General features: G+C 38.2%; 1 pseudogene; it reads left to right on the top strand.

The window, feature by feature from the left end:
• The first annotated feature begins 8,992 nt into the window (after positions 1 to 8,992).
• On the top strand, positions 8,993 to 9,397 carry LOC125397014 (large ribosomal subunit protein eL28 pseudogene; annotated as a pseudogene).
• The last annotated feature ends 2,627 nt before the right edge of the window (positions 9,398 to 12,024 follow it).

Raw genomic sequence — 12,024 nt, 5'->3', positions numbered from 1 at the left:
TCTGCCCCATCTTAGCTTCCATGTAAAACGGAAAATACACAGGGATTCTGTATACTGTATATTATTGTGTTGTTCTTCAATTGTTTGCCCATCTGTCCCATCTTAGCTTCCATGTAAAGATGAAAAATACACAGAGAATCTGGATACTGTATATTATTGTGTTTTTCTTGAATTGTTTGACTGCTAAGAAAGAAGCAACAGCTGCTAAAAGACTTTTGATTATAAATGTTGCTAAATTAATCCAACTTAAATATTTTTAAAATGCCTTGACTTCAAAATTTAATTCAAAAGTTATGTTACTTTGGGAAAGAAGTTTTACATTTGTTTCCACAGGAAGTAAGAGACTTTGGATTTATTCTGGATTAAGAAAAATAAGGTTTGATCAAATAAGACCCCTGAAAAATCTCCAGCTGGAACAGATTACCCATAATATCCATCATGTCAGAGTACATTTGTTGCAGTTTCCACTAAGTTCTACATCCAGAACTGCTTCAAGACTGCTAGCTGAAATGATCCAACTTCACAGACTACTCCAGTAAAAACTTGACCAAATCCAAATTTTCATTGGGTTTCCATAATATTACCAACACCCACAATCAACAGGAAGTAGCCTAGAAAACTAAACCCACATTCCCAATAAATGGATTATGGTTAATTGTTTTTGTTTAATGTGTAGGTTACAGATTGTTATGAATAATGGTCAGGAAAAAAGTTAAATAAAGGAAATTAGATTCAAGGTTCTTGTTTTCAATTTTTTTAAAAAAGCCAGTTGGTGGTGACACACACCTTTAATCCTAGCATTCAGGAGGCAGAGACCTGTGAATCTCTCCAGAGTTCAAGGCCAGCCAGGTCTACAAACTGAGTTCAAGGACAGGCTCCACAGGTACTGAAAAACCCTGCCTCAAAAAAACCAAAAGGGTGGAGGGGAAGAAAATTTTAAAAAGAAAAAAAGGGGGATATAAATATGAATAGATAGAAATGTAGATTATTGAATCTACTCTGAATAAATGGAGGATATAGATGTGATAAGATAAAGAGGTATTTTATCGAATCTACTTTTTTTTCTTCCAGTTTATAATTTGCCTTTTCTTTGATTTTGATTTTTTCTTTTTCTTTTATTAAAAATTTCCACCTCCTCCCATCCTCCCATTTCCTTCTGCCTCTCCCCACTCTCCTTCCCCTTCCCTCTTCAGTCCAAAGAGCAGTCAGATTACCTGCCCTGTGGGAAGTCCAAGGTCCTGTCCCCTCCATCCAGGGCTAGGAAGGTGAGCATCCAAACAGACTAGGCTCCCACAAAGCCAATACATGCAGTAGAATCAAAACCCAGTGCCATTGTCCTTGGCTTCAGTCAGCCTTCATTTTCAGCCACATTCAGAGAGTCTGGTTTGATCACATGCTTGTTTAGTCCCAGTCCTGCAGGCCTTGGTAAACTCCCATTAGATCAGTCCCACCATTTCAGTGGGTGAACGCCCCCCTCACTGACCTGACTTCCTTGTTCATGTTCTCCCTCCTTTTGGTCCTCATTTGGATCTTGAGGGCTCAGTCCAGTGCTCCAATATGGGTCTTTGTCTCAATCTCCATCTATCGTCGGATGAAGGTTCCCTCTGATCCTGACTTCCTTGCCCACGTTCTCCCTCCTTCTGCTTCTCATTTGGACCTAGGGAGTTAAGTCCTGTGTTCCAATGTGAGTCTCTGTCTCTATCCCCATCCATCACCAGATTAAGGTTCTATGGTGATATGCAAAATATTCATCAATATGGTTATGGGGCAATGCCAGTTTAGGCACCCTCTCCTCTGCTGCCCAGGGAACAATCTGGGGACCTCTCCTTGGACCTGGGAACCCCTCTAGAATCAAGTCTCTTGCAAACCCTAAAATGGCTCCCTTAGTTGAGATATATACTTCCCTGCTCCCATAGCCATCCTTCCTCCCTCCCCATCCCATTCCCCCAAGCTATCCCACCATCCTCCCCTTTTCCCTTCCCTCTAACCATCTCCCCTTACTTCCACCCCACCCCCGTGCACCCAAGTTTAGCTGACAATCTTGTCTACTTCTAATATCCAGGAGGATAACTATATGATTTTCTTCAGGTTCACCTTCTTATTTAGCTTCTCTAGGATAACGATTTATAGGCTCAAAGACCTTTAACTATGGCTAGAATCCACTTATGAGTGAATACATACCATAATCCTCTTTTGGGGTCTGGATTACCTCACTCAGTAAAGCGTTTTCTATTTCCATCCATTTGCATGCAAAATTCAAGATGTCATTGTTTTTTTTACTGCTGAGTAAAACTCTAATGTGTATATGTTCCACACCTTTTTTAACCCTTCTTTTATTGAGTGGCACCTAGGTTGTTTCCAGGTTCTGGCTGTTACAAATAGTGCTGCTATGAACATAGTTGAACAAATGCTTTTGTGGTATGATAGAGCATCTCTTAGGTATATTCCCAAGAGTGGAACTGCTGGGTCCTGAGGTATGCTGTCTCCCAGTTTCCTGAGAAACTGCCACACTGATTTCCACAGTGGCTGCACAAGTTTGCAGTCCCACCAACAATGGATGAGTATTACCCTCACTACGCATCCTCTCCAGCATAGGCTATCATTGGAGTTTATGAGTTTAGCTATTCTGACGGGTGTAAGATGGTATCTCAGAGTTGTTTTAATTTGCATTTCCCTGATCGCTAAGGAAGTTGAGCATGACCATAAGTGTCTTTTGGCCATTCGGGGGTTCTTCTGTTGAGAATTCTCTGTTCAGATCAGTACCCCCATTTTTAATTGGGTTAATTAGAGTTTTAGGGTCTAGTTTCTTGAGTTCTTTGTATATTTTGGAGATCAGACCTTTGTCTGATGTAGGGTTGGTGAAAATCTTCTCCCAGTCGGAAGGCAGTCTTTTTGTCTTACTGACAGTGTTCTTTGCTTTACAGAAGCTTCTCAGTTTCAGTAGGTCCCATTTATTCATTTTTTCTCTTAATGTCTGTGCTACTGGGGTTCTGCCTAGGAAGTGGTCTCCTGTGCCCATGTCTTGTAGACTACTTCCCACTTTCTCTTCTATCAGGTTCAATGTGGTCAGATTATTATTGAGGACTTTAATCCATTTGGACTTGAGTTTTGTGCATGGTGATAGATATGGATCTACATTCATTCTTCTACAGGTTGACATCCAGTAATGGCAGCACCATTTGTTAAAGATGCTATCCTTCTTCCATTGTATACCTTTAGCTCTCTTGTTGAAAATCAGGTGTTCATAGGTTTGTGGGTTAATATCCGGGTCTTCTACTCAATTCCATAGGTCAACTTCTCTGTTGTTATGCCAATACCAAGCTGTTTTCAATACTGTAGCTCTGTAATAGAGTTTGAAATTAGGGATGGCAATGCCTCCAGAAGTTCCTTTATTGTATAAGATTGTTTTGGCTATCCTGGGTTTTTTGTTTTGCCATATAAAGTTGATTATTGTTTTCTAAAGGTCTGCGAAGAATTTTGATAGGATTTTGATGGGGATTGCATTGAATCTATAGATTGCTTTCGGTAAAATTGCCATTTTTACTATGTTGATTCTCCCAATCCAAGAGCAAGGTAAGTCTTTCCATTTTCTGGTATCCTCCTCTATTTCTTTCTTCAAAGACAAAGTTCTTGTCAAAAAGGTCTTTTATTTCCTTGGTTAGAGTTATCCCAAGATATTATATGCTATTTGTGGCTATCCTGAAAGGTGAAGTTTCTCTGATTTCCCTCCCTGCTTCTTTATCCTTTGTGTATAGGAGGGCAATTGATTTTTTGGAGTTGATCTTGTAACCTTCCACATTACTAAAGGTGTTTATTAGCTGTAGGAGTTCTTTGGTAGAGTTTTTGGGGTCACTTATGTACACTACCATATCATCTGCAAATAACGAGAGTTTAACTTCTTCCTTTCCAATTTGAATTCCCTTGATCCCCTTATTTTGTCTTATTGCTATTGCTAGAACTTCAAGCACTATATTGAAGAGGTATGGTGAGAGTGGACAGCCATGTCGTGTTCCTGATTTTAGGGGAATGGCTTTGAGTTTCTCTCCATTCAATTTGATGTTAGCTGTCGGCTTGCTGTAAATAGCTTTTATTATATTTAGGTATGATCCTTGTGTCCCCAATCTCTCCAACACCTTTATCATAATGGGGTGTTGAATTTTGTCAAATGCTTTTTCAACATCTAATGAAATGATCATATGTTTTTTTTCTTTCAGTATATTTATATGATGGATTACATTGATAAATTTGCATATGTTGAACCAGCCCTGCATCTCTGGCATGAAGCCTACTTGATCATAATGGATAATTTTTCTAATGTGTTCTTGGATTCGGTTTGCCAGTATTTTGTTGAGGATTTTTGCGTCGCTGTTCATGAGTGAGATTGGCCTGTAATTCTCTTTTTTGGTTGTGTCTTTGTATGCTTTTGGTATCAGGGTAATGGTAGCTTCATGCAAGGATTAGTTTTAAATGTTTAACATTGATTTCACTTTTGTAGAGAATATGCAAATTTTATATGTTGATACAAATTTGTGATTAATTTTGTTAAAACATATTGCACATACATTTCTAATCTTGTTCAAGGTATTATACTTATATAGTTCATTTGGCAATGTAATGCAAATCTCTAGTCTTAAAATTATTATTATCTGGTAGAATTCTGCAATGAAACCATCTGGTCCTGGGCTTTTTTTGGTAGGGAGATTTTTAATAACAGCTTCTAATTCTTCACGACTGACAGGTCTGTTTAGATTGTTCACCTGGTCTTGGTTCAACTTTGGTATATGGTACTTATCTAAAAAAGTGTCCATTTCTTGTACATTTTCCAACTTTGTGGCATATAAATTTTCGTAGTAAGATCTAATGATTCTCTGAATTTCCTCTGTGTCTGTGGTTATGTCCCCCTTTTCATTTCTGATCTTATTAATTTGCATGTTCTCTCTTTGCCGTTTGATTAATTTGGATAGGGGCTTGTCGATCTTGTTGATTTTCTCCAAGAACCAGCTTTTTGATACATTGATTCTTTGGATTGTTTTCTCTGTTTCTATTTTGTTGATTTCAGCCCTCAGTTTGATTATTTCCAGTCTTCTACTCCTCCTGGGTGAATCAGCTTCTTTTTTTTTCTAGAGCTTTCAAGTGTGCTGTTAAGTCTCCAATGTGTGCTTTCTCCGTTTTCTTTAATTGGGCACTTAGTGCTTTCCTCTTAGCACTGTTTTCATTGTGTCCCATAGGTTTGAGTATGTTGTGTCTTTATTTTCATTAAATTCAAGGAAGACTTTAATTTCTTTCTTTATTTCTTCCTTGACCCAGGGGTGATTCAGTAGTTGACTGTTCAACCTCCATGAATTTGTTGGCTTCCTGGGGGTAGCACTGTTGTTGAATTCTAACTTTAATCCATGGTGGTCTGACAAGACACAGGTGGTTACTAATATTTTTTTGTATCTGTGGAAGTTTGCTTTGTTACCCAGTATGTGGTCAATTTTCGAGAAGGTTCCATGAGCTGTAGAGAAGAAGGTATATTCTTTCTTATTTGGGTGGAACGTTCTATAGATGTCTGTTAAGTCCATTTGATTCAATACCTCCAATAATTCTCTTATTTCTCTTTTAGGTTTCTGTCTGATTGACCTGTCCATTAGTGAGAGAGGAGTGTGGAAGTCTTCTACTATTAGTGTGTATGATTTGATGACTGCCTTGAGTTCTAGAAGTGTTTCTTTTACATAAGTAGGAGGCTTTATATTAGGGGCGTAGATATTTAGGATTGAGACTTCCTCCTGATGAATTGTTCCTGTTATGAGTATAAAATGTCCATCTCCATCTCTTCTGATTGATTTTAGTTTGAAGTCAATTTTGTTGGAAATTAAAATGGCCACACCTGCTTGTTTCCTAGGTCCGTTTGCTTGAAAAACCTTTTCCCAACCCTTTACTCTGAGTAGATGTCTATCTTTGTGTTTGAGGTTTGTTTCTTTTAAACAGCAGAATGTTGGATCCTGTTTTCGTATCCAATCTCTTAGTCTGTGCCTTTTTATAGATGAATTGAGTCCATTAATATTAAGTGATATTAATGACCAGTGGTTGTTGACTCCGGTTAATATTATTTTTTGTTTATTTGTTTAATAGAGTTTGTATGTGTCTCTTTTTTGAGTTAAGCTCGTGAAGGGGATCCCAGGTCCAAGGAGAGATCCCCAGATTGTTCTCTGGACAGAGGAGAGGGTGCCTGAACCGGCCTTGGCCCACAACCATACTGATGAACATTTTGCATATCACCATAGAACCCTCATCTGGCGATGGAGGGAGATGGAGGCGGAGACCCACGTCGAAACACTGGACCTAGCTCCCTAGGTCCAAACGAGAGGCAGAAGGAAGGAGAACGTGAACAAAGAGGGCAAGAGCAGAGGAAACCTTCATCCGACATTGAATGGCGATACAGACGGAGACCCATTTTGGAGCACCGGACGGAACCCTCCATGGTCCAAATGAGGAGCAGAAGGATGAAGAAAATGAAAAAAGAAATCAGGACTGCGATGGGCGCCATCACCCACTGATACAAGGGGACTGATCTAATGAGAGTTCACCAAGGCCAGCCGGACTGGAACTGAATGAGCACGTGATCTAACCAGATTCTCTGAATGTGGCCAGATTCTCTGGATGTGGCTGGCCTGGAGTCTTTCTGAAAAGCCATTGACAATGACACTGGGACTTGTTTCCTCTGCATATACTGGATTTTTGGGATCCAGACTGTTTGGATACTCACCTTCCTGGACCTGGAGGGAGGGGGGAGGAACTTGAACTTCCCACAGGGCAGGAAGCCCTGACTACTCTTAGGGATGGAGAGGGAGGAGGAGAGGGAGTGGGGGAAGTGGGAGGGTGTTGGGAGGAGGGGCGTAAATGGAAACTTTTATAATTTAATAAACTTTAAAAAAAATTATTATTATCAACATTTTGGATAATAAAGAAATATAGGTTAGTAGTTAATCACCTATTATAATCAAATTTTTAGTCACATTAGGTATGTTTTCAAGGTTCAACTAAAATATAATTTAAATAGAAAGGTAATCTTCAAGCAGTTCAGAGATCTACAGAATCTGACATTTAAGATGTTTTAATAACCTACATTCTTTGTTTTATGACTATGATTTATGTCTGCTCTGGACAGAACCAATCTACTTTAGAGAAAATAATGAATATCAAAGAAACTCCACACAGAGAACTCTTAATTTGTGGCAAATGTAAGCCACTGGGCAAGAAAATGCCCCTGTGTTGACTACTGACTTTATTCTGTCCTAATTAGACAAGTGGGACACAAAATATCCTGCTTCACAAAAAGTCTGTCAAATATGCTAGGCCTGTAACCTAACATTGCCCTAACATTGCAAAGGAATTTTGGGTGATTGCCCAGGCAGCCAGTGGTTTCTATCATTACTCATATATTTTGGAAGTCGCTTGCTTACTCAGTTAATATTATTTTCTTCTTGGGTTTCTGAGGGAGTTGAAGATTAGATAGTTATAGTTATAGATTACCAGACACAGAAAGTAAGTTATGATAGAAAGTAAATTAGGTATAAGACTTTGGACTCACCAAGATAAGATAGATATAAAATATTTTATCTGAATTTATCAAATACAAATAGACTAGACACTGTTGATGTATTTATTGCCTGCATTTTATATACATACATATATATATACAGTCATTGTACTTATTATGTATAGTTTTCTTATATTAGTTATAGCATGCTTTCTTAGACAAAAAGGGGAAATGTAATGGCATTGTATTTTAATAAATAAGACTTCCTGAAGATCTGAGAGTGAAGCAGTCCCACTGCTTAGCCTTATAGACCAGATTATGGTAACACATACCTTTAATATCAGTAGCCACATTGACACACTCTTTTAATTGCAATAGCCACAATAATATGCACCTTTAATCCTAGTCACCACCCTAGTTGCCATAGAAATTGGATGGTGTATGTCTTTAATCCCAGTGGTATACACCTTTAATCCCAGGCCTAGAGAGGAATATAAGAGAGGGTGAGGCAGCTCCTAGACACAGTCTCCCTCTGAGTGAGATTCCGGGAATCAGGATTGCTATTTTTGGCCTGAGGGCACAAGGCACCATGCTATTTCCTCCTACATTCTTAAATTTAATCCAAGACCTCAATAATGTCATCAATTTGTTAGTGTAGATAATGATTTTTCTTTTTATCTGTTCACAAATGAAAGACATGTCAGCAAGTAGCTGCTGGAGCAGGAAGCAAAGAGATCACCTCTTTCCCATAGTGTGAAACAGAGAGGGAAAAGAAAGTGGGGTAAGGCTATAACTCTCAAAGCACAGCTCAGGTACTGACTTTCTAAGAAAGACCATACCTCCTTAATGACTCCCAAACAGTGCTCAGAATTGTGGCCCTTTGGGGGCCTCGGGGGAGGGCTGGAGGAGGGAGGGGAGAGGCAGGGAGGAGAACAGAGAAAAATGTACAATTCAATAAAAGTCAATAAAAAAAAGAACTGTGGCCCAAGTATTCAAGAGTGAGAATATGGGCAACATTCTCATTCAAACTACCACAGACTTATACAATAACATAATAAACATTCAAATTGGAACCCTGTCCTGTATTCTTGCCAAAATGTAATGCCAGAAATTATACAAAAGTGAGACCAATTTTTAAATATTTTTGTTCTAGAACAACGTTTTATTTTTTTCTCAATGCCCTTTCAAATTTTTTTACTTTTGAAAGATTTGCACATATCCACAATGAAATATTATTTCTACCTCCAGTTTTCCATATACAACCCTCCCTTATATAGCCTCTCCAACAAGATCTTCTACAAACTTCATATCCTTCTTTTTTAACCTATTAACTCCAGTTAGCGTTAACTATTTGCTCATGAGGGAAACATACACTGGAACATAGACAAGATCACACCAATGGCCATATCATTAATTAAGAATAATTGTCTTTTTCTGTCTCTGGTCACCATAAAAAGAAAAGTCACTATCATGTGTGTGCATCTGCAATGGATGGTCGTTTGGTACTACTGCAATTTCCTGATCAGAAGGAATAAACACACATGCCCTGAACCAATACCCAATACCCTGAAGTTCTGCAACTCTGTCCACTACAACAGGCTGATTTACTGTAAAACTGTGGGAGTGGAGCCAATGTCAAAGGTTTTGTAGTGGTAATGAAATGCAGATCTGGTCAGTGAAAATGAGTTACTTCATACATAAGGGCCACCATCAGCAAGAATGCACATGTCACCCTCAACAGCATCAGGCACATGATCTGAAAGAACATGTACTTTCCTGATCTGCACATAGCAGCCAGGCCACCTGAAGGGCAGTGACATCCTGGAAAGACAGAAGCCTTTGGTGGTGAAGTGGAAATGGACCCATCCCAACTAAAGGTTCTGAACCCTATACTTCAGAAGTGATAAAGGGTCTGCTGACTTTTTCCACAATAAAGAAAAAAATGAAAGAAAAATAATTATCACATTGATCTGGAGATTCTTCAACAGGCAAGATCACTAGCTGATCTTCTAGAGAACTTGGGTTCAAATCCTAGCACCTACAAGGTAGATCACAACTGTCTCTTACTCCAGTTCCAAGGACCTTAAAACCTTACACAGGCCTACATAACAGTAAACACGCCAATGTACATAAAAGTAAAAAATAAATAAATAAAATGAATGATTATCCATTTCTCTATATCTATGTCCCATAGTAAAATACAGTGTTTTGTGGGTATATGCTTTTGAGAGTATCAAATCTTTCTTCCATTGTTTGTAAATAAGTGTTCAATCTCCACTTCTAAACATTGAGAATGTATAGAAAATTTTGATTCCTCTCCACTCTTTCACTAAGTGTATCTTTGTTCCAACAGAAATAAAAATGCTTAATCCATCCTATTCAGGTTTTTCTGAACCCATAAACAGTGGTTTTTCTGAACATAAACAGTGGTTCTAACGTTCAGACCAAGAAAGTTTTGGATAGAATAAGGTTTAACACTATATCAATATAATTCAATATAACATCTTATGCAGGAACTTAATATATCAGACATTTTTTTCTGATAAATTCTACCAAGGAACTTCTACCACTTGTAAACACTTTCAGCAACATAGCAGGATACAAGATTAACTCAAAAGAATCAGTAGTCTTCCTGTACAAGGATGATAAAAGGACTGTGGAAGAAATCAGAGAATCAACAACCTTCACAATAGTCACAAATAGCATAAAATATCTCTGAGTAACAATAACCAAGCAAGTGGAAGACTTGTATGACAAGAGCTTTAAATATTTGAAGAAAGAAATTGAAGAAGACACCATAGAGTGGAAAGATCTCCCATGCTCTTGGGAAGGCAAAATTAACATAGTAAAAATGGCAATCTTACCAAAAGCAATCTACAGATTCAATGCAATTCCCTTCAAGATCCCAGCAAAATTCTTCACAGACCTTGAAAAAACGGCACTCAACTTCGTATGGAAAAGCAAAAAACCCAGAATAGTCAAAACAATCTTGTACAAGAAAATAACTTCTGGAGGCATAACAATCCCTGACATCAAACTCTACTACAGAGCTACAGTACTGAAAAGCCTGGTATTGGCACAAGAACAGACAGGAGGGTCAATGGAACCAAATAGAAGACCCTGATATCAATCCACATAGCTTCGAACACCTAATTTTTGATGAAGAAGCAAAAAAAAAACATTAAATGGAAAAAAAAGAAAGCATCTTTAACAAATGGTACTGGCATTACTGGATATCAACATGTAGAAGAATAAAAATAAACCCATATCTATCATCATGCACAAAACTCAAGTCCAAATTGATCAATGACCTCAATATAAAGCCATCCACAATGAATCTTATAGAAGAGAAAGTGGAAAGTACACTTGAACACGTTGGCACAGGAGACCACTTCCTAAATTATAACCCAGTAGCACAGACACTGAGAGAAGCAATTAATAAATGGTAACTCCTGAAACTGAAAAACTTCTGTAAAGCAAAGGACACAGTCAGAAAGACAAACTACAGCCTACAGAATGTGAAAAGATCTTCACTAACCCCACATCAGACAGAGGTCTGATCTCCAAAATATACAAAGAACTCAAGAAATTGGTCATCAAAAGAACAAATAATCCAATAAAAATGATGTCCAACCTAAACAGAGAACTCTCAACAGAATGATCTAAAAGGGCTGAAAGATACTTAAGGAAATGGTCAACATCCTTAGTCATCAGAGAAATGCAAATCAAAACAACTCTGAGATTCCATCTTATACCTGTAAGAATGGCCAAGATCAAAAACACTGATGACAACTTAAGCTGGAGAGGTTGGGGGTAAAGAGAACACTTCTGCATTGGTGGTGAGAATGCCAGCTGGAACAACCTCTTTGGATGTCAGTGTGACGATTTCTCAGAAAATTAGGAAACCTTTCTCAAGACCAAGTAATACAACTTTGGGTATAGATCCAAAGGGTGCTCAATCGTGCCACAAGGGCACGTGCTCAACTATGTTCATAGCAGCATTGTTTGTCATAGCCAGAACCTGGAAACAACCTAAATGTCCCACGACTGAAGAATGAATAAGGAAAATGTGGCATATTTACACAATGGAGTACTACACAGCAGAAAAAAATAACGACATCTTGAATTTTGCAGGCAAATGGATAGAGCTAGAAAACATCATTTTGAATGAGGTAACCCAGACACAGAAAGACAATTATCACATGTACTCACTCATAAGTGGTTTTAAACATAAAGCAAAGAAAGCCAGCCTATAAACCACAATCCCACAGAATTTAGACAACAATGAGAACATTAAGAGAGACATACATAGATCTAATCTACATGGAAAGTAGAAAATGACAAGATCTCCTGAGTAAATGGGAGCATGGGGACTTTGGCAGAGGATTGAAGGGAAGGAGAGAGGCATGGAGTCGAGCAGAGAGAAATATAGAGATCAATAAAAATCAATAAAAATATCACAAAACCAACATAAAGAAATAAAATAAAATTATGATTCCAGT

Source organism: Myodes glareolus, chromosome 12 (genome assembly GCF_982192425.1).
Source record: "Myodes glareolus chromosome 12, mMyoGla1.1, whole genome shotgun sequence".
NCBI lineage: Eukaryota > Metazoa > Chordata > Mammalia > Rodentia > Cricetidae > Myodes > Myodes glareolus.
The sequence above is the reverse complement of the archived record's forward strand: the minus strand, read 5'-3'. Positions and strand labels throughout refer to the sequence as shown.